A 22640-nucleotide genomic window follows, 5' to 3' on the forward strand; every position below is an offset into this window, starting at 1 on the left:
CATTAAGCTTTCCCAGCCCGGCAACACTAGCTTCTGTCAGGTTTCCACAGTGCCAAGGCAGGACCTGAAGGTAAGAAAAAAATATAGGGAATCTCATTAAGAATGATGTCTGCCTTACATGCTGAATTAAAGGGAACCTGTTACGCAGACATAAAAAGCTGTATAATAAAAGTTCTTTTAAAATGAAATACAAAAGCCAATATTTTTTTTTAATTAAACCATGCCTGTTATTAATGCATTTCAAAATATCAGCTGTCAATCATATATTATATGCCCCGCCTCTCAACTGGCTTCTAGGTCACAGAGGCGGGGCAGGCAATTACTCTTCCCATTATACACTTCCTGGATGTCACTACACTCCTCTCTGTCCCCCTCCCTTCTCTCCCTCTATAACTGTGTATCCTGGGCCTGGGAATTTGGGTCTCCCATTCTTGCACATAAACAAGATTTTGGGATTAAATAAACCCAATAGGGCTGTTCTGCCCCAATAAGGGGTAATTATATCTTAGTTGGGATCAAGTACAGGTACTGTTTTATTATTACAGAGAAAAGGGAATCATTTAACCATTAAATAAACCCAATAGGACTGTTCTGCCCCAATAAGGGGTAATTATATCTTAGTTGGGATCAAGTACAGGTACTGTTTTATTATTACAGAGAAAAGGGAATTATTTAACCATTAAATAAACCCAGCAGGACTGTTCTACCCCCAATAAGGGGTAATTATATCTTAGTTGGAATCAAGTACAAGGTACTGTTTTATATTTACAGAGAAAAAGGAAATCATTTTTAAAAATGTGAATTAATTGATTAAAATAGAGTCTATGGGTGATGGCCTTTCTGTAATTCGAAACTTTCTGGATAATGGATTTGCCGATAAGGGGTCCAATACCTGTAGTGTAAGTTTATTTTGCCTGAAGGTGTCAGGTCTCTTTAAAAGGAAAACTATACCCCCAGAATGAATACTTAACCCACATATAGTTTATAATATATTAAGCCTATTGAAGAAACTTACCAAACTAGAATATATATATATATATATATGTTCCAGTTTGGTAAGTTTCTTCAATAGGCTAAATATATTATATCAGTAAATATTACCTTTCTCTTGCCCTGCTCTGGTAAAATTTTTGTGTTTACTTCAAATCGCTACTATAGATAGTATAATAGCCATTGGGGTAGCTATATAAAATTAAAAAGAGGAGAAAATGTACAGGTTACAGAGCAGAAAACAGATAAGCTGTGTATTGTATTCTACAAATGTCTCTACAAATCTATTATCTGCTATGTAACCTGTGCCTTTTCTTCTTTCTTCCATCTTATATGGCTGCCCCCTTGGCTACACAGCAGCTTATTTATATAAACTATAGAAGTCTTTCTGGAGCAAACTTTAAACTTTTATCAGTACAGTATCAACTGAAGCAGGGTTTTACATCTGAACAGTTTTATGCAATGTGTTTTTATAGAGACCCACATTGTTCAGGGGTAAAGTTTTTCTTTAAGCACAATAAACACACGTGCCATGATTTTGCAGTAATGGGCATGACTTAAAAATGATCACATACTTTTAATACTGGGAAGGTTGTTGTTATTAATGTGTTTATCCCTGGGGAAGAAAACTCTATTGTATTTGTACCTTTGTATAATACAGAAGAGGGGCCAAAGAATTTAGGTGTATGAGCAACTGTATTATGTGAGTAGATTTGCTTGTATGTTTGAGACTTTTATTACTGTTTTGTGTGTGTATGTGTGTTTGGGTATGCAAGACTGTTAGTACTATGTGTGTGGAGTCATCTACTTTCCAGCGGCCAGAAGTACCGTATAATCCCTTTTGTGCTGTCTCTAGTGTCCTTTATGCCCAGGAATCTGGACTAATCACTTGCACTGTGAGTATGTTGTACTATGCCTGGGGGCTATAGGATATCCAGTGATGTCCCACAGCAGGCACCAGGGGGCATTGTCAGAGAGATGCATGTACTGGTGGATTTTGGCCTGGAAATGCTATATAGGTGCCTTGAGCCCAAGTATCCCTTTAAAGCACTTTTTGTCCTCCGCAGGATTACTGGCACTCCCGGTTTAGCTCGGTACAGAAAAATTCACTATCAGCTGTTGCTATAGGGAGGTGCTGCACTAATATCTTGAATAAATAGGCATACCTCACATATAGGACAATATGTAGGCTCAATATCTCCCAGTCTCCAAAACCAAAGCAAGGACCCAGGGGAGTACGGGAGAAGTCTCTTGGGGTGCTTTTCACTAGTGCACACAAGCACATCCACCTGGCAGTGCATATACACAACTGTTCAATAAGCAACATGGAGTTTTGGAAGGTAAATCAGATACAAATGTACGGCTCTTGTCACCTAGATCCTCTATAAATTGAAACCCATATTTTAATAAAGTCAGGATAATATACACAAGGTGTGTTTCAGTCTCCATGCTAAGCTTGATGCACACAGTGGCCCATTACCACTTCTTCAGCTTCTGAACTTTCTCTTCTAAATAGTCCTGCAAGTCTCATTGAAGGTCAATTAGGGTTATATTTGGTGTGAACTCCTATTTGCCATCACAGAGTAAAGCTGGCTGGTTTATATTAGCATTGCGTTCATATATCTGTAACCTTGGGAGGAGCCCTGGGCAAATTTTGATTGTCAAATGGGGGCTTAAACAAAAAAAGGAATAAAAGTCCTTAAACTACTGATCTAAAGTATTCTGTGTTTAACATCTTCTCCTTTCAAAAGCAGATATAGTAAAACTGCAATACCCAGCATGCTACCCAAAGCTCAAGGAATTGTGAGTAATCATTCAACAACATGCTAATGGCTGTGGGTTGTCTAATTGTTTCTTACACCCTGACTGACTGAGGTCTTATAGGCCCTCTCTGTATATTACATTGAAATTGTTCACTTATTAAGCAACATTTTCTCTTAAGCACCGATAGCAACCCAAAACCCATCATTCTCCAGTGCAAGGCGCCAAGAATTCAGTGGCCGCGAGCCCTGAGCTCCCTCAGATCCATGAGTAATGCCAAGTGCCCAGATGCAAGTAGTCGTTTATTTTTCATGTGGATGTCTCAGAAATGTACCATTCGCTCATTACTTACCGTCTGTGTTGGCTCCATTACGCCAGTCTGAGGTCATGTGGCCATCGCTGATTTTATGATTAGTGAGATGATTAATAACAACATTTGCGAATTAAGGAGAATGCTGTATGGGAGAGAAAAGTACTGATCCAAGAACAAAACAAGTGTTATTTCTCTGTGCCTTATTTATCTAATGATTCATCCACCCTATGCATTGTGTATCCTTCCCCTGCTGCCCTCTGACTCTATCCTTCTGCCTTGTGTTTCCCCTGCCGCTATTCCCTCTGTATCTTCTGCCTCAATCCCCTCTGCCCTCAGTATCCTCTCCTCTATCCCCTCTGCCCTCAGTATCCTCTCCTCTATCCCCTCTGCCCTCAGTATCCTCTCCTCTATCCCCTCTGCCCTCAGTATCCTCTCCTCTATCCCCTCTGCCCTCAGTATCCTCTCCTCTATCCCCTCTGCCCTCAGTATCCTCTCCTCTATCCCCTCTGCCCTTAGTATCCCTACCTCTATCCCCTCTGCCCTCAGTATCCTCTCCTCTATCCCCTCTGCCCTCAGTATCCTCTCCTCTATCCCCTCTGCCCTCAGTATCCCTACCTCTATCCCCTATGCCTTAGTATCCCTACCTCTATCCCATATGCCCTCCGTATTCCTACCTCTATCCCATCTGCCCTCAGTATCTCAATCTCTATCCCCTATGCACTCCGTATTCGTACCTCTATCCCATATGCCCTCCGTATTCCTATCTCTATCCCCTATGCCTTAGTATCCCTACCTCTATCCCCTATGCTCTCCGTATTCCTACCTCTATCCCATCTGCCCTCAGTATACCAATCTCTATCCCCTATGCACTCCGTATTCCTACCTCTATCCCATCTGCCCTCAGTATACCAATCTCTATCCCCTATGCACTCCGTATTCCTACCTCTATCCCATCTGCCCTCAGTATCTCAATCTCTATCCCCTATGCACTCCGTATTCGTACCTCTATCCCCTATGCCCTCCGTATTCCTATCTCTATCCCCTATGCCTCAGTATACCAATCTCTATCCCCTATGCACTCCATATTCCTACCTCTATCCCCTATGCCCTCAGTATTCCTACCTCTATCCCCTCTGCCCTCAGTATCTTCTCTTTAAGTAATAAAAAGTAACAATTTTATTAAAATTGTAACCTCACAGAGCAATAGTTTTGTGACTGCTGGGGTCAGTGACCCCCATTTGAAACCTGTAAAGAGGAAGGCCAATAATTAAAAAAAACTATAAAAGATAAAAAAAAAAATAAGGCTAACTGAAAGTTGCATAGACATGGCCATTCTATAACAAATTAAAAGTTAACTTAAAGGTGAAATACCCCTATAAACAATAGTAATATTTTAAGTCAAGACCCAGAATAGTCATGTTAAACTGCAACTGTCTTGTTTCAGCCAATTATGAAACAGCTTGAGTTTTTGTTTTTACTTTGGAGCGGAGTATATGCCCCTACCATAGGCAGATTTGTTTGACTCCCAGGAAAGGCTCCGGAGAGGATTTATTTACCCAGCGACTGTGTATATGTTGGGAAAGCAATGCCCTTGCCCAAGTTACCCACTAATTTTTTCCTTTAGGGGTATATAAAGCAGAAACTGACACTAGTTTCAAAAGGAGTATGCAGTATTAATCCAGATCTCCATTATGGAACAGAGATCCCAATGTGACACAGGATCTCACAAGGCAGCCACACATACAAACCTGCTTAATTGCCCAATTACTACCCTTCAGGTCTTTTATAGCTACTACTAGGAAGAGAAATGGTAACTGAGGACAGAATGAGTTGCTTATAGGTATCCGTGCCCCATGGCTCCAACTTTAAGAGCATATTGTTATTTTGTACTACTGGTTTCTGGTGCAGAGTTCCATATAGCCAGAAGCTGAACTGTATAGACCCCAAAGCCACAGACTACCCCTTCCTCCTGGCAACGCTGCGGTACCCACCAACTTCACACCTCTCCTTCCCCCACTGCGGCCCATGAACAGCAGCAGCCAAACGTAGGGTGTTTTTCTCGCAATCTGTTGGAGCCCTCCTCTTTGCTGGCAGGCCAAATCGCAAACAGCAAAAGGTTAATGAGCCAATGTGCAGTGGGATTATTTCAGGGAGATGACAGGGAACCAGTAATTACTAATTAGATGCAGTTTAACAGGAGGAAAAAGTGAAATCTCCTCTTCACCAACTGTCAATAATTAGCAGATCTGGTGCGGCTGAAATGTGTCCACAGTTAAAAGGCTGACGCTTTAATGAAATGCCACTTGACAGAGGAGCTACGGAGAGGTCGGGAGCGAGGGCTTGGGGAGGATTTTGTCCTTTTTCACCAATATAAGGAGGAAAAGAAAACAGAGGATCTAAGTGTAGCCTCCCAAGGGGAATCTCAGCAGACACGTCAACTTTTCCAAATTTTTTAAGAGTCACACAGTTTTGACCCGACAATTTCCCACAGTAACAGCCCAGTCAGGAGTTTTCTATAGTTTGCACTCAGCCATTACTCAGCCTATAAACCCTCTCAAATTTATCTTTTTTGTTTAGTAGTCAACTTTTATTGATTTTTTTTATAAACAAGGGAAATGATAGTAGGAAGAAAGTGAGAAGTAGGGAATGGAGAGTGTATTATGGTGCTTTAGACAGTTGTTGCTGGAGACTCCAACCATGGGTTCTAAATCTTCTCGGACTTTAGTGGGCATCTTCTGGCTAGATATGTTAACCTGTAGAGTTCCAGTTGTGAGTTAATCAACTTTATCCATTTATTTAAAGTAGGAGGTAGGGAACCCATCCAGTGTAGGGCCACAGTTTTTTTTTTGCATAGAATAGCAGAGCCCTCATAAGTGATCTAGAGGCTTTGGTAGTAGGGAGTCCCTCTCAAATTAATCTTAGATAGAAGCAAGACTGTAGGGGGCATAAATGGGGGGGGGTTGGCAGTCAGACTGGGACCCCAGGGGGCCACAAAAAAACCTTAGACCAAAGGCCCACTCTCCAAACTATTTTTCCTCCTTTCCTCACCCAGCATCTTTATTATCCTAATCTCTTTTATTTACATGCTAAAATCTATTCTTCCATCTATTTCTCTGTTTTCATTCAGAAATAGGGAATAACCATAAAGCCAGATGGCCGGGAGCAGGAGGGCCCACTGACACCTGGGCCCACCAGGAGTTTTCCTGGTAGGCCGGTCCGGCACTGATCATAATAAGGCATGGGCAAGAAGCCTAATGGGTATAGCCAAGATACAGCTCAAAATATGACCGATGGGCTCATTCCTAACTTTCAGTTTAGTACTGGGATTTGTACTGAGGGGATCTCAATGCACTAATGATGGGCTCCCCCATGGAGCCACAACACACGTCTCTCCCTAAGATAAGGCTATACCTGCCTTATGTGCCAAAAGGGCCTTGGAGCTCTGACCTCCTACAGGAAGTTACTTTCTACTGAACTTTCTCTTCCTGGGCTAGCCCCACTTATTTTTGGAGTGGCAGATACATAATTGCACATTATGAAATGAATACCCTGACCCCCAGTTGACTTCATTAGGGGAATCAAAGGGAACCAACATAAAAACTTTACCATAACCGTGCCCAAAGTTAGTGAAACAGTGTTTTTAGGAGAGAAGCCCAATCAGCCTTTTAGTAATCGTTCCAGACAAACCATATTTATTGGTCTTGTTTATATATAAGAGACCAGTTAGTGGAAGTTATGTGTCAAATTCCAGCCCCGTCTTACATTCCATGTGTAACTTGTGCATGAAATGCAGATGGAGCAATTGGTGGACTGGCTGGGGGATGCGGGTACTCTTTGGTACCTTGACTTTATTGAGTCTAGGGGGCTAAGCTGTAAAACCTATACTCAGCTAGTCTGCAGAGGAAGGCTTTATGATACCAGAGCCTCATAGGCTTCTCCGAAAGTAGAATTCAAATCATCCTGCCTCCAAAACAACAATTGGAACATTTCCATGGAATGTAAAGATTAAGCTTTGGGTATTTTAGCATCTATAAAAAGAGATGTGCGCCTTTTCAGATAAGCCATGGTGAGCAAAGCCTGGCAGGGAATAAGTGCCGATCCCTCGGCGGGGAACCCTTTATGTGGCTGAACGGGAAGATGCTTTCATCTCATTGTGAGGAATGGCCTCTTGTTCTACATACATGCTCGTGTCTAGAGAAACCCTCAGATCTTTCCTCTGCGGTGACCTCCAGCACATGGATAAAGCATCGCGGCATGACCTCGCAAGCGTCTTTTCTCCTGGAAGAACAAGCCTGCTTCTGCCCGGCCTCTTGTCATAAATACCCTGCCCCTTCCCTGTTAATCAGTACTTGTTATGCTCCATAATATTCTGCCGGCACTATTCTGCAGTTTGCTTTGCACCAAAACACTGTCTAAATATCCTGGTAAGCATTGTCGTGTTATCCCAAGGGTTTTTATACAGTTATATATGTAGGTTATCCCTCTCCCATTACTCCCTTGCTTTTACCCATTGTTCTTGCCATTGCTCCCAAATATATATCTACAATCCCTGCCACAAAGCAAGATGGCTAATGCCAAAATGGAAGTTGTTCCTGAGCACCAGGAAATACTGCCCCCTTACAAGCAAAAATGTGACTGTAATTTTTTAAAAAATGTTCCCCCAAATTGCAGCAATTACACAGCAAAGGGGGGGGTTTACACTTAAGTTAACTTTTAATGTTATAGAATGTCCTATTCCTAGCAAGTGTGCAATTGGTTTTCATTATTTATTATTTATAGATTTTGAATTATTTGCCTTGATCTCCTGCCCCTTTCCAGCTTTCAAATGGGGGTCACTGACCCCAGCAGCCAAAAACTGTTGCTCTGTGAGTTTTTTTATTACTTATCTTTCTCAGCAGGACCCCTCCTATTCAAACGACTGCATGGTGGCTGGGGAAAATAAGACCCTAGCAACCAGATAAAAAACATGAAAAAATAAAAAATGAAGACCAGCTGCAAATTGTTTAAGAATATGTAATGAATATTAATTCAATGGTGAACTACCCCTTTAAGCAGTTTTCCTGCTCAGGCAATTTCTATGTAAGACATTATCCCACAAATTCATGCAGTTTTAATGTACCCCACTTTAAATTTCCATATATGAATACAGTATTTATATATAAATGATTTGCTGCTTGCTCGGAGTCGGTGGAAATGAACACAAGGCAAGCGCTATATTTTGCAAGGTATCGGGCTCAGAACATAATTTCTTTATCTAAACAGAAGTTAAGGGGGGCCTAATTGTCTCGGCGGCTGCATTTAGCCGCATTGTTTTTATTATTTTGGTTCTGTTGCTGTTGACCTTCTTTATAACAAGAACAGCGATTAAGAACGAGGAAAACGTGTTCAACAGATATTGTCTTGTCGGCAAGCGCGGATCTGCCATCTGATTCTCTCCAAGTCTTGCCGAGCTATAAACGGAATCACTTTGCTTTCTCTGCCTCGCATGTAAATAAAGAGATTTTCCGCTGACTGTATCCCGAGCCACCATCTCTTGGGGAATTGCCAGCATTCCGACATCAATTGCTATTGAAAGGAGAGTATTTGCCTGTCCATTTCTGATCTCTGCCCTGCTCCTCCCGACTCTTGAAACAATGTAGCAGACCTGTGAAGTAGCACAAGAAGACCTTGTGAGCAGGGGGCCTCTTTACCTCCCAAATTGATCAGTATTTGTTTATAATTCGTATGTTCCTTCCATTGCACAGTGCCGCAGAGTATGTTGGTGCTTTATAAATACATGTTCATAATTTAACAGGTATCATTATTCTGACCCAACACTATGGTTATCAATTATAGTATTCTGACTCCCTAAGTGATTCAGCGCTGTATAAGATGTGATTGGAGCAGCAGTTCATGTACCGTCCATATGTACAGAGGCACCCAGTGCTAAGAAGGAGCAGGCACAAGCGCCTCTCTCCACTCACACGTTCCCCCAGCCTGTCGGCAGCAGAAGGTTTCTGTATGCCAGGCATTGCCCAGTCTGTGCCCCTGAGTGCTGTGGTGAGATGCTGTGCAGGATAAGTGGTGTGGTGCTACCCAGGAGTCACACTGCTTTTACATTCTCTCATTCTATTTCAGTTTGTCCTCTTAAAATCTAAGTAAAAATCATATTTACCAAGGATTTACCCTTTATAGGATAACTGCCCTTCTGTGGTGCAAGGTTAACCTCCAGAATACCAGAGTAGTGCTTACTGTACCTAACCCACTAATGCCAGCCATCCTAGCAGGTGTAACCCCAATATTCCAGTGTAAAGAGATCCTTGTGCTGCTTTGGGTTCGACATCTCACTCCTTTTCCCGTATCTCCAGTCTATTGGACTTGGCTAAATTTTGAGTGGTATAATTAACAAAAACACAGTATTTGGGCATTTGCACTAACTAACCTTTAGGTTAAATGATGGTATGTATTAGGAAGCCCTATTCCTAGCAACTTTGTAATTAATCTTCATTATTTATTTGCTATAGTTTTTAAATTATTTGCCTTCCCCTTCTATATCTTTTCAGCTTTCAAATGGGCGGTCACTGACCCCAGCAGTCAAAAACTATTGCTCTGTGAGGCTAAAATGTTATTGTTTTAATACTTATCTTTCTAGGCAGGCCCTCTACTATTCATATTCCTGTCTCCCGTTCAAACCATGGTAGCTAAGGTAAATAAGACCCTAACAACTAGATGTCTGCTGGAAAACCAAAATGGAGAGCTGCTAAACAAAAAGCTAAATAACTAAAAAGGCTAAGTAAAAAAATGAAGACCAATTGCAAGTATCAATGTCTATATCATACTAAAAGTTAACTACCCCTTTAACAATCAGTGGAAGCTTGTGGGCTGCAATGGTTGTTTCTCTGAAAGGTCAGGGGTGGCTATTGCCTGGTCCCCTCAGGGTACACTTGCCCAGACTCAGACGCTTGGCTCGGGCTATGCCCTGCAGCCAGACCCAGGACACAGATCATTACGTTGACAGGGGAACAATTATCAAGTACCGGAAAAAAAAGTCTTCTGCTCAAGTGCCTTTTAAGTGCTGCTTTTAAGTCCACAAAGAGTTAACGGTGAGCTGTTTGTAACCCGGCTGTCGGATGTCAGTGCTTTCCCTTTGAATGCTAATGGCTGCCGGGCCTTTGAGGTGTGCTGTGTTTAGAAAGCAAGGTGTCAGGGCTTTGTTGATGCTGATGCCACCCTCACACCTGCAGAGCATTGGGCGCGGAGAGCTGACATAGTTTTGTCTGCCGGGGGGCGACCCATCTGTAAACATGAAACCAGATCTGCCTGTGCAGCTGAATGATACTATATGGGAGGCATTTCCGGCACCCTCGCTCATTGGCCCTGAGTGGGATACAGTTCCCAGGGGCTGGGCATTGGCAAGGGGGGCTTAGATTCCAGCCTAGCTTCTCCCCACTGGGGCCTGAGATTCCCACCTCTCTGATTGTGTCTAAAATATTTACCTGGAAGAAATATTATTATACAGGCACGCAGTCCATTATGCCCCTTAGGCAGCTTGACTACCAACACCACTAGATATATAGCCCAATAGCTCCCTCATTTGTACCAGTTGAAGGGGCAAGTAGTTGGCCCCATTATCCTTGACCCCTTTATGTGATGGCAAGCATTCCTCATTTACCTCTAGGAGTGGGCTTGTGGGTTTGCTCTTTGTGTGTATGAGAGTTCCTGGTACATAACGAATATAGAAATATATGTAGGCAAGAAATGACTGCTGGCTGAGGCTGCTGGGAGTTTATCTAAACAGATCAGTAGTCGGTGTCCACAGTGCAGCCGAATGTGGGTTTCTCTCCATGACTAGAGGAGTCGCCAGGCAGCCTGGGTTATTTTAGTGCTTGTTCTACATTCATCTAAAGCTGCCCATCTGTTCTGTAGTCTGATAGCAAATGCAAATTGCAGCATCTAAGTAACATATTAATGTATTAAAACAAGCTTACTCTTGTGTTAAATGGTGTGACCTGCTCCAAGTGCAAAGGGCGGCCTTATTGTCTTCAGGGGCAGGCTAAAGTTTTATCCACTCAGGGCCTTACCCTCTCTTATCCACTGGTGGCCTTACCCGCTCTTATCCACTGGTGGCCTTACCTGCTCTTATCCACTGGTGGCCTTACCCGCTCTTATCCACTGGTGGCCTTACCCGTTCTTATCCATTGGTGGCCTTACCCGCTCTTATCCACTCACAGCCTTACCCGCTCTTATCCACTCACGGCCTTACCCGCTCTTATCCACTGGTGGCCTTACCCGCTCTTATCCACTGGTGGCCTTACCCGCTCTTATCCACTGGTGACCTTACCCGCTCTTATCCACTGGTGGCCTTACCCGCTCTTATCCACTGGTGGCCTTACCCGCTCTTATCCACTGGTGGCCTTACCCGCTCTTATCCACTCACGGCCTTACCCGCTCTTATCCACTGGTGGCCTTACCCGCTCTTATCCACTCACGGCCTTACCCGCTCTTATCCACTCACGGCCTTACCCGCTCTTATCCACCTGTGGCCTCGCGATTTGCCCTCTGTTATCCTGTTATCTTGGTCACCAACCAGGTTCCTGTGGTTACACCACTCTTGATTTTCAAGCCACAAATGATTTTTTAAAACCACATCTAAAGAAAGGACCCCTCAGGGGGTGTGCTTCACCTTATCCTGTTCATTCTTTTGTTCTTTCTTTTGTGCCTCTGTTCTTTTGCCATACATATCAGTTTTTTTCCCCCTTTTCTATTCTTATCTCTGTTTTTTTCTTATCCCTAGCCCCCAGACCCGGACTGGCAATCTGTGGATTAGTGGGGGGCTGTTTGAGCCTCTGTTAACTTGACATGCTGTGTACTTGAATCCCTATCTGAACCCATTTTACTCATTTTTCTAAGGATCTCCGCTCTTCCCTCTTGCCCCTATTCCCATTTCTCCGTGCTTTCACCATCGCCCCCTTTCCGTAGTTCTCTTGTGCCCCCATATCTTCCCTTCTGGATCTCCACACTCCCTGTTTCCTCTCTATTCTGCCCTCCTTCCACTGTTCATTTTTTTTCTCCCCCTTTTTCTTCTACCTCTCTCTTCTACTATCTCTTTTTTTTCTCCATTCTTCTTATTAATAGATCTCCCCATTAACCATGGGATCTGCAAAGTTCCCCTAATTTCTGCAGGAAATCACTCCCTGCGAACTCCCATACTAACCCATGGAATCAACTCATACACAAACAAATAGCTCTGTGGCATATGGTTCTTATAGTGCTTTGTTCTGCCACCTCATTGTTATCTCCTTATAGTGAAGGCCAGGGAACAGCTTCTGTATGCCCTGCCTAGCACTGCTTGCCCAATAGTCAGCTAAGAGGTTAAATGCCCAACACCCATACATGCATGCTGCTCTCCTAACAGACGGAGCCAGTGTGTAGGCTTACAGCAGGCCCTGAATGGCATCTAACTGTCGTGTGGGAGCGGAGGGCATTCTTCCCAGCGCAAGGGTGTCAGCGTCTGTCCTCTTCTGCCTTCTCTTCTACCTCTGTACACACTCCTAGTATTGAATATCAGACTTTAGTAACTACATAAAGGCACAAGGTTGAAGGCTGAATTATACAGGGAACTCTGAGTATCACTCATGTATTATAAGGGGTAATGTACCCCCTACTGTAAATGATAAGGATATTAGCAGTCACTGAGGGGTTCTGTGACCATATAAAGGCACAAGGCTGCAGGCTGAGTTATACAGGGAACTCTGAGTATCACTCATGTATTATAAGGGATAATGTACCCCCTACTGTAAATGATAAGGATATTAGCAGTCACTGAGGGGTTCTGTGCCCATATAAAGGCACAAGGCTGCAGGCTGAGTTATACAGGGAACTCTGAGTATCACTCGTGTATTATAAGGGATAATGTACCCCCTTACTGTAAATGATAAGGATATTAGCAGTCACTGAGGGGTTCTGTGCCCATATAAAGGCACAAGGCTGCAGGCTGAGTTATACAGGGAACTCTGAGTATCACTCATGTATTATAAGGGATAATGTACCCCCTACTGTAAATGATAAGGATATTAGCAGTCACTGAGGGGTTCTGTGCCCATATAAAGGCACAAGGCTGCAGGCTGAGTTATACAGGGAACTCTGAGTATCACTCATATATTATAAGGGATAATGTACCCCCTACTGTAAATGATAAGGATATAAGCAGTCACTGAGGGGTTCTGTGACCATATAAAGACACAAGGCCACAGGCTGAGTTGTACAGGTCAGGGATCACTAATTATTAAACATATATTACATGGGAAAGTGTATCTCCTTGGGATGTACTGAATCCAGGGTTCAGTTTGGATTTGGCTCAATGCCATCACTATTTGCAGGATTTAGATGTAGCCTATACAAATACATAAAGTTAAATAACTTGGGGCAATATCCGTGCGTGGCAGTGATTGGTGTAGACCTTGTGCAGTATCTGCAAAATGCTTTGCCTTTATATGCACTGTGACCCTTCCAGCTCATGGCCTGGGGGCCTGTAAAGGCCAGACATTAGGTGTATTTTCCCGGCGAAATACCACTGTTTGACTCAGCAAATGGTTAATGTCATGCACTTAGGAAGGTATACGTTACTTCTTGGCTGACTAAGGCCCTTGAGGCTTGAAACTGGACGGAGATACTGTCATGGAGAGAAAAAAGCTTCTAAAGTGGATAGAATCCTTCCTGACTCACACATTTCCTGATGGTTTCCTTAATCTAAACAGCAGTATTTGTATTTAGTAAATTTACTGTACCCCCTTTCTTCCACCTTCTTCTGAGCTCCCATTTACACTCCCGATTTCCCCCAATCCCCTCTCCCATATCAGCCTCCATGCCCCACCTTGATCCAACAAATGCCTCCTTATGTCCCCCCCACTACATAACCCCGCACTGTAATTCTTTTGAGCACAGACGGCCCACAATTAAAGTGCTAATTGTCTGCTGAGTGGCAGCCCTACATAGCTGGACTTGGGGTATAAAAGTCATGTTAGAGGGGCAAGATGGGGACAGGAACACTCAGTTGGGGGCTGTAGAGCAGCAAACATTGAATGACCATAGGTCTAATATTTATGTAAATAATGGGGCCCCTCAGGGCCTCCAGGTACAGCCCCTGTAACATACAGCACTGATCCTAGTGACAGCTTCTAACCAATGGAAAGCTGTCACTCATATTGAGGCGCCACCTGTTTGTGCAAGCCGCCAGTTGGCCATGGGGGTCAGTGCGGCTTTCTCTCCCGCTCCGGTATCTCGTGCTAAATCTTAGCTGCACATAAAGCCTTCTTACAGCAGAAGCAGCCAAAGATAGCATCTGTGGCTTAGTAAGTATGGGCCAGCTGGGAGCAGACTCTTCTCCCACGATATATTCACATGTTCCCAACCAGAATAGAGCCTTGGCGGCCCTCCGAATCCATGACACCAGCTATTAACGAGAGCTGCCCACCCTTCATTAGAAGTGCCCAGACTTATTAGACTGATAAACAAAGATGCCGGAAACATAAATGCAAGCACTTGGCGGCTCCCCACCATCTTTATTTCCTGCCCTTTTCCATTTGTAAATATGTACATATATAATAATATCTATATAAGGGCAGATATGGCTGCGTATGTATACAAATGGGGGGCAAAAGCACTAGGGGCGGCTCTGAAATCAGAAATATTTCCAGTTGCTCTTTTTTCCACCACCTCGGGCGAGAGAATCCCAGCTGGACTGTCTCTGCACGGGCACTTGGATTTCTGGGGCAGTTAGGGAGAATTCCCTTGCAGTCAGCTATGCAGTTGGTCACACTGCTGTGGCTCTGTATGTGTCGAAGGCAAACCCGTAGCTAAAAAAATACAATGCAAAACTGAGACTGAACTTAAAGGCAGCGGATAATCCGTCACCCACTCATCTGCAGGGATCTCAAAGGAAAAAACCCAGTGCGAGGCCTCAACTTTACTCTCTTGCTCACAGATTGCAGTTTGGTGAGGGCCCGGAGTGCAAATGGGATGCAGGCCCACGTTTGACACCCACCAGGTTCATTCATATATTCATGATGCAGATGGATGTAGCTCCTGTTCTGACACTTGCGTCACCTTCCCCTTTCCTTCACTACATTGTCTCTCGGCAGCTCTGTTCATCCCAAACAGATTATTATACACTCGGATTTTCATTTCTTTCATTATTTTATTTTTAGACCAGAAACCTTGAATCCTCACTTGTTACAAGTATACAGATACATAGCAAATGGCAGTCAAAGCCATTCCCAGGTGTAGCCGCTGTCATTGGGGTCAGGGGCATTTCACCCCTAGTGCCACCCTGATGTGACCTAGGCTATGCCGCCCCCTCCCCCCATCTTTTAATTGGTATATAAGGCTGCTATGCTGTATTCTGTAGGTATCAGAATAGCACTCAATAGTAAGAAATCCAAGTCCGGCTTGGGACTCCTCCAGTTACATGGGAGTAGGAGAAACAATAGGTTAGCTGAAAGCAGTTCTAATGTGTAGCGCTGGCTCCTTCTGAAAGCTCAGACTCAGGCACACTTTACTGCTGCGCTACTGCGCTACTGCTACAGTTTGGAATTTCAGCAGGTATTTGGTTGCTAGGGTCTGAATTAACCTAGAGACCAGGCAGTGGTTTGAATGAGAGAGGGGGAGATGAATAGAAGAGGGACTGAATAGAAAGATAAATTATAAAAAAAAAAAAATTGTGGCCTTGCAAAGCAATAAGTTTTGGCTACATACTTACCTACCCATACCTACCTATATGTACTTACCTACACATATTTACCTATGCATACCTTCCTATACATACTTACCTATATGTACATATTTATACTTGCCTACACATACTTACCTGTACATACCTTCCTATACATACTTACCTATATGTACATATCTATACTTGCCTACACATACTTACCTATACATACCTTCCTATACATACTTACCTATATGTACATATTTATACTTGCCTACTCATACTTACCTGTACATACCTTCCTATACATACTTACTTATATGTACATATCTATACTTGCCTACACATACTTACCTATACATACCTTCCTATACATACTTACCTATATGTACATATCTATACTTGCCTACACATACTTACCTATACATACCTTCCTATACATACTTACCTATATGTACATATCTATACTTGCCTACACATACTTACCTATACATACCTTCCTATACATACTTACTTATATGTACATATCTATACTTGCCTACACATACTTACCTGTACATACCTTCCTATACATACTTACCTATATCTACATATCTATATTTACCTGCTCATACTTACCTATACCTACATTCCTATACATGCCTACACATACCTACCAATAAGTACATACCTATATGTACTTACCTACATATACCTACGCATACATATTCACACATACTTACCTATGCGTATATATCCACACATACCTACACATACGTACAAACCAGACCCAGAAGCTATTGTAGGCAGTGAACAAATTGTTTTCCTGTTGTTAAATTCCTTTTATGATTGAGTTTGTAGCTCACAGCCAAAAGCTCCCACCGCCTTCCCACTCGTTAAATGTTAATGATAAAAAACAGGAGAAACATTAAAATAAACATTTCCTTGGTACAGGTGAACGTCGGGCCACTGTACGTCTTCCTACACCCACTTCCAGGTGAATATTTTGAGGTGCATCACACACTCGCTGTAAGATTCTATAGATTGCCGTTTGTTTGGGCTGAGAGTCTTCGCAGTGAGTGAGTGTCCAGCCAAGCTGATTCCGGCCAGATAGATACCCTCTCCAGATAACTGCTCCCATTCTCGGTGTAAAGCTGCCTCTCTCTTCATACCCTAATCACCCTGCTAAACAGTCTCTTTTCTTCTTTCACCTCCTGTCTCACCTTGTTCCCCCATAGTAGTGCTTAATATGAATAAACACAAGAACTTGACAACAAATATGTGATCTGATACATGCGGTGCCTATGTAGTTACATTGTAGTAACATGGAAGGCTTACCCCAAATGCAGCAGACACAGTACATTCTCCTAGATCTTTTGGACGAGTCTGTGTTAAACTCCTGAACCAGACGGAGCTACATCTTTTTTCTATTTTTCATTTTAAAGCCAAAATTTGTTAAAGAGCCCCACACAACCCAGAAACCCCTATTATATTTATCACTGTAATCTGTTCCTTCAAAAAGTACCAAAAAAACACCATTTTTAAAAGCTGTAATCCAGCTGCAAAACAGCTGTTCTCTTTCTGCATCATTTGAAATCCTGGCAGGGGAGGAGGGACTAAAACATTGATGTTACAAATTGTAACAACTTCTCCACAGCTTACTGACAGCATGCAGGAACTACATAACCCACAAAGCATTGCACTGTGATGTGCCTTTCCTTATTGGCATCATGTGTGCAGGGAATTATGGGATTGTGGGGATGCAGGCTGAGGACAGGCGACATATGTTCATGTATCTTGTCGGTCTGTGTGGTGAACCACAACTCCAGAAAAATGGAAACCCCAAAAAAAGAAGTACGATACAAAGTAAACTCTATATTGGGTGGTATAAAGAAACTTCCCCCTAGTGATCAATGGGGGGGGAAATAGAACAACTAGATGCAAAAATTAGCTCAAATACCACTTAGAAATGAATAAAAAATATACAAATTTATTTCAATCCATTAAAAATTGGCCTAATGTAGGCCATACATCTAAGGGGTTACTGATTTTTTTTATGGATTGTGAAATAAATTTGTACATTTATTTTTGCATGAAATTGTCTGTGTGGTGGTCTCATTTTGTGATTAGGGTGTCTTTGTCAGTAAGTACAGACTTATTGGGGGCAGAACAGCCCTATTGGGTTTATTTCATGGTTAAATGATTCCCTTTTCTCTGTAATAATAAAACAGTACCTGTACTTGATCCCAACTAAGATATAATTACCCCTTATTGGGGGCAGAACAGCCCTATTGGGTTTATTTCATGGTTAAATGATTCCCTTTTCTCTGTAATAATAAAACAGTACCTGTACTTGATCCCAACTAAGATATAATTACCCCTTATTGGGGCAGAACAGCCCTATTGGGTTTATTTAATGGTTAAATGATTCCCTTTTCTCTGTAATAATAAAACAGTACCTGTACTTGATCCCAACTAAGATATAATTACCCCTTATTGGGGGCAGAACAGCCCTATTGGGTTTATTTCATGGTTAAATGATTCCCTTTTCTCTGTAATAATAAAACAGTACCTGTACTTGATCCCAACTAAGATATAATTACCCCTTATTGGGGCAGAACAGCCCTATTGGGTTTATTTAATGGTTAAATGATTCCCTTTTCTCTGTAATAATAAAACAGTACCTGTACTTGATCCCAACTAAGATATAATTACCCCTTATTGGGGGCAGAACAGCCCTATTGGGTTTATTTCATGGTTAAATGATTCCCTTTTCTCTGTAATAATAAAACAGTACCTGTACTTGATCCCAACTAAGATATAATTACCCCTTATTGGGGGCAGAACAGCCCTATTGGGTTTATTTCATGGTTAAATGATTCCCTTTTCTCTGTAATAATAAAACAGTACCTGTACTTGATCCCAACTAAGATACTATGATATGTTTTATCTTTATTGGAGGGAAAACAATCCTATTGGGTTTATTTAATGAATAAATTATTTTTAATAGATTTAACATGGAGATCCAAGTGGCCGTAGGTACGATCGTACAATTTTCGGAGTGTGTGGGCTCCAAATTCTTGTTCCAATAATTTTTATATTATAGCGATTGGTTGTTTAGTGGATCGGATACGTTAGAAAATTTCTTTTGGATAAGGATAAAATCTGCGCATGTATTGTGTATCTGCCGATATCCTTGTGGGACCTACAGTGGGAGTCACTTTCGTACGATTGGTGCCAACTATTTCATGTTATTTTCATCCTCCCATTTGTTATTTTTAGGGCTTTATCCTACAATTTAATTCTGAATGTTAGTTAAACGTGTGATCGAATATTCATTGGAAGAAGACTAAAATCTGAACGTGTAAGACCACCTTTACAGAAAGGCCCCTTATCCGGAAAACCCTAGGTCCCGATAATTGTGGATAACAGGTCCTATACCTGAATTCGAGTCAGTAATTCCCAGTTTAGGATCAGGAGCTTTACAGACTATATTCCCCCCACTGGGGCCACACTGTATCCCTGTATTACCATCATACATGGACGTAAATAAACAGGCAGGACTCTAAGGGCCCATTAACAGCTGCTCTCTCTTTTGTCTTACGTGTTTCCAATTTTCACCTTGTCACAGACGTCTCCTTTGGTACCGGGAGTGGCAATTTGTGCGTTTCACATGTTAATAGAGATTTAATGTATTTACTTTCATGTATTATACATGGCGGCTCGTGCAGAACCCAGACCCACATTGGTTGGCGCCGTCCCTGCGTTCACTCCTTTCCCCGCTCTGTACAGCAGCTCCGGGGCTGATTAATATGCAAATGGCTGTGACAGTATTAGGTGTAAGTGTTTATGTTGCTCCACAGATAATGATGTTGCTATATTAACACTGTACAACTGACATAACAAGTCATTTGGAGAAAAGGATCCCCAGTAATGGATCATTGCCTTTCCTGTGCTACAAACTGTTATGCTCTAAATAAACGTGTATAATGTATATAAAGTACACATGGGTAGCAGCCCCCTGGGCATTTAGGGGCACCTTAGTGGGCAGTTTTATTGTTCTGTAGGAAAAGGGGGCCCTATATGTGGCACTTGCATGGGGTAAATGAAAAAAACGCTCTGATTGGTTCCCGTGAGTAACTGTGCTGGTGCAGTTTAACATTTATGTAAGTAAGTCCCTGTGTTTTTTAGACATTTTTAAAAGTGCATATTCAGTATCTAGTAGAATTAAGTCTAAAACAACTGGACTTTTCTGAGTTTTTCTTGAAAACGTTTCACCCCTCATCCGAGTGGCTTCTTCAGTTCAAATGACTGGTAGGGAATTCCCCGGTATTTAAACTCTTGATGGTAGTACAGTCACAGGCATCCAATCACAATGGTTCCATTGAACTTGTTCAGTTAGGTGTTAGCTGAAACTGACAGGTGTAAGAAGGTATGATCCAATCACAATGGTACCATGATTCTCATTGATGAAAGTGTTAATCCTTCAAAGTACATGACTGGAAGTGTGAACTGGATTATAATTGTATTTTTCCCTATGACTATTAGAAGCCATAGGGACTAGAGCAGGGCTCCTCAAACTTCTTAAGCAAGGGGCCAGTTCATGCCCCTCAGAATGTTGGGGGGCCAGGTCACCATCACCACCATGATGGTGATGGGGTGACAGGTAAATTACCCTGGGGGGCCGTATGCGGACCCTTCTAGCAGGTCTCATCAGTTACCCACACTGCCGTTTATTCTTCAGTAATACATTATAATTTTTTTAGGCCATGCCAAGTTACATATATCCCCAGGCTGCCACAAATACTGCCCTCCTTGTTTAAGCCACACCCCTTTTGGACTTTACCACTTAAATAGGCTGAACAGGGAGGTGTGCTGTTTGTATTACCCAGCCACCCGCACCTCCAGAGATAGGTGTCCTTTATAGTAAAGCAAGAATTCCCAAGTAAATGGAGTGATCGTAAGATGCCAAGTGCTGATTGGTTAGAATTATGGAGGCACCGAATACAGGATTCGGTTTGGTATTCTGCCTTTTTCGGATTTGGCCAAATCCACGGTCCTGGCTGAACCGAATCTGCATTAAAGGGGTGGTTCACCTTTCAGTAACTTTTAATATGTTCTAGAATGGCCAATTCTAAGAAACTTTTCAATTGGTCCTTATTTTTTTATCTTGTACAGTGTATAGTTTTCATCTTCTGCCCCTGTGCAGATTTCACATGGGGGTCACTGACCCCTGCAGCCAAAAACTATTGCCCTGCGAGGCTTCACTTTTATTGCCCATAGATCAGTCACTCCCTCAAACCACACACTGGTTACTAAGGTAAATTGGACCCTAGCAACCAGATAGTTGCTGAAATTTCAAAAACTGGAGAGCTGTGAAATAAAAAGTAAAATAATTAAAAAAAACTCCAGTAACAAATAATGAAGACTAATGGCAAATTGCCTCAGAATAGTTCTCTCTACATCATTCTAAAAGTTAACTCAAAGGTGAACAACCCTTTTAAATCTGTCCCATGTCTGATTCCTGTGCCATATAATGAAGGGAAGAAAATGCCATCATTATCTCTATATGGAAGGTGCCTGACAGTGCTGGGAATCAGCATTCTCATTGGTCATTTCTTTTCCATTTATCATAAAGTTTTTGGTCAGTACAATTCTCATTGATTAATTTTATTGCATCTATAATTACATTTTCCAGCAACTTCTATAGCAAAACTAGGGGGCTTAGTGGGACAGCGTCATGGCTGGGTTTATATCCCCTTTAAGCAGTGTCGGACTGGGGTGCAAAAGGCCCAACAGGAAACCTTAGGCCCACTCTCCCCACTCTCCCCTTCCCTGTACACTCACTTTCTTTAGTCTCTTAATTACTTCTTTTTACTTACTATTATCTATTCCTTCCTTTATTTATTCTGTTTTTTTTTTTCATATTGAATTGAGAAATGGCCATGAAATAGGCATACAAGGCAAATGGTAGTGTGAGCGGGAGGGCCCACTGACACCTGGGCCCACCGGGAGTTTTCCCGGTATCCCTATGGGCCAGTGGCCAAATGTGACCACCTTTACGCTAGTCGGGGACCCTTAAGCTGGCCATACACGCACTGATATTATCACACAACATGGGGTTTTGTATGATATTCGGTGTGTGTAAGGTGGATTGATGAGATGACCGATTTCGTGAAAGCTTTGGATATTGGTTGTCTCGCCGATCGGGCGGGTCAAAAGATTATGATTCGGCTCCGTTGAGGCACCTGAGCAAAAGCTGCATTTAGAATAGAATTGTCAGATGGGGTACAATTCCTGTTGTATCTACCTCCATATTTAACAATTGAGCCCTGAATGTCAGTGGAGGTTAGGAACGATCTTTACTGTGACCAATGGTAATCGTAATTGTTACGTGTATGGCCGCCTTTAGCCTCGCGTGCTTGTGGTCCGATCAAATGGTTCCCTTTAGGTACCATAAGCCCAAACCCAACCGACAGTAGCTTTCCCCCATCTGCTCATACATGGGATTTGGTGTGGGCTAGGGAGCTGCTGAGGATCCATATGGCAGCTGGCAAGCGAGGGGTTAAGGGCTGGTCTCCCAGCGAGGGGCACCTTTGGTGACTAGTTTGGGATTGCTATTGAGTTGTGTGTGAGTGTAGAAGTTGCTAATAATGGCAGTAGGAGGAATATGCTGCATCTGTTATGGATAGCTGTACAAAATTAGCTCCTCACACCTCTGACACCCAAGATGGCTCCGCGCGCAGATCCCCGCTTGCCTCCTCAGCCCCTCGCTCGCCGCCCGCACTTTCATCACAAGCCATAGAATTTTTGCAATTACTCCTCTTCTTTGCGGTGTGATATCTATGCATCATTTCCTTTTATGTTTATATATTTCTCCTTCATTAGTGCTGTCTGAAGGGTGATTAG

General features: G+C 42.6%; 1 protein-coding gene across 2 annotated transcripts in view; it reads left to right on the plus strand.

Annotated features, from left to right (window-relative positions):
* The window catches only part of sfxn5 (sideroflexin 5), a 91401-nt gene that overhangs the window by 65554 nt on the left and 3207 nt on the right, over positions 1-22640 (plus strand).

The sequence above is a fragment of the Xenopus tropicalis genome, chromosome 1 (genome assembly GCF_000004195.4).
Source record: "Xenopus tropicalis strain Nigerian chromosome 1, UCB_Xtro_10.0, whole genome shotgun sequence".
NCBI classification, from domain to species: Eukaryota; Metazoa; Chordata; class Amphibia; order Anura; family Pipidae; genus Xenopus; species Xenopus tropicalis.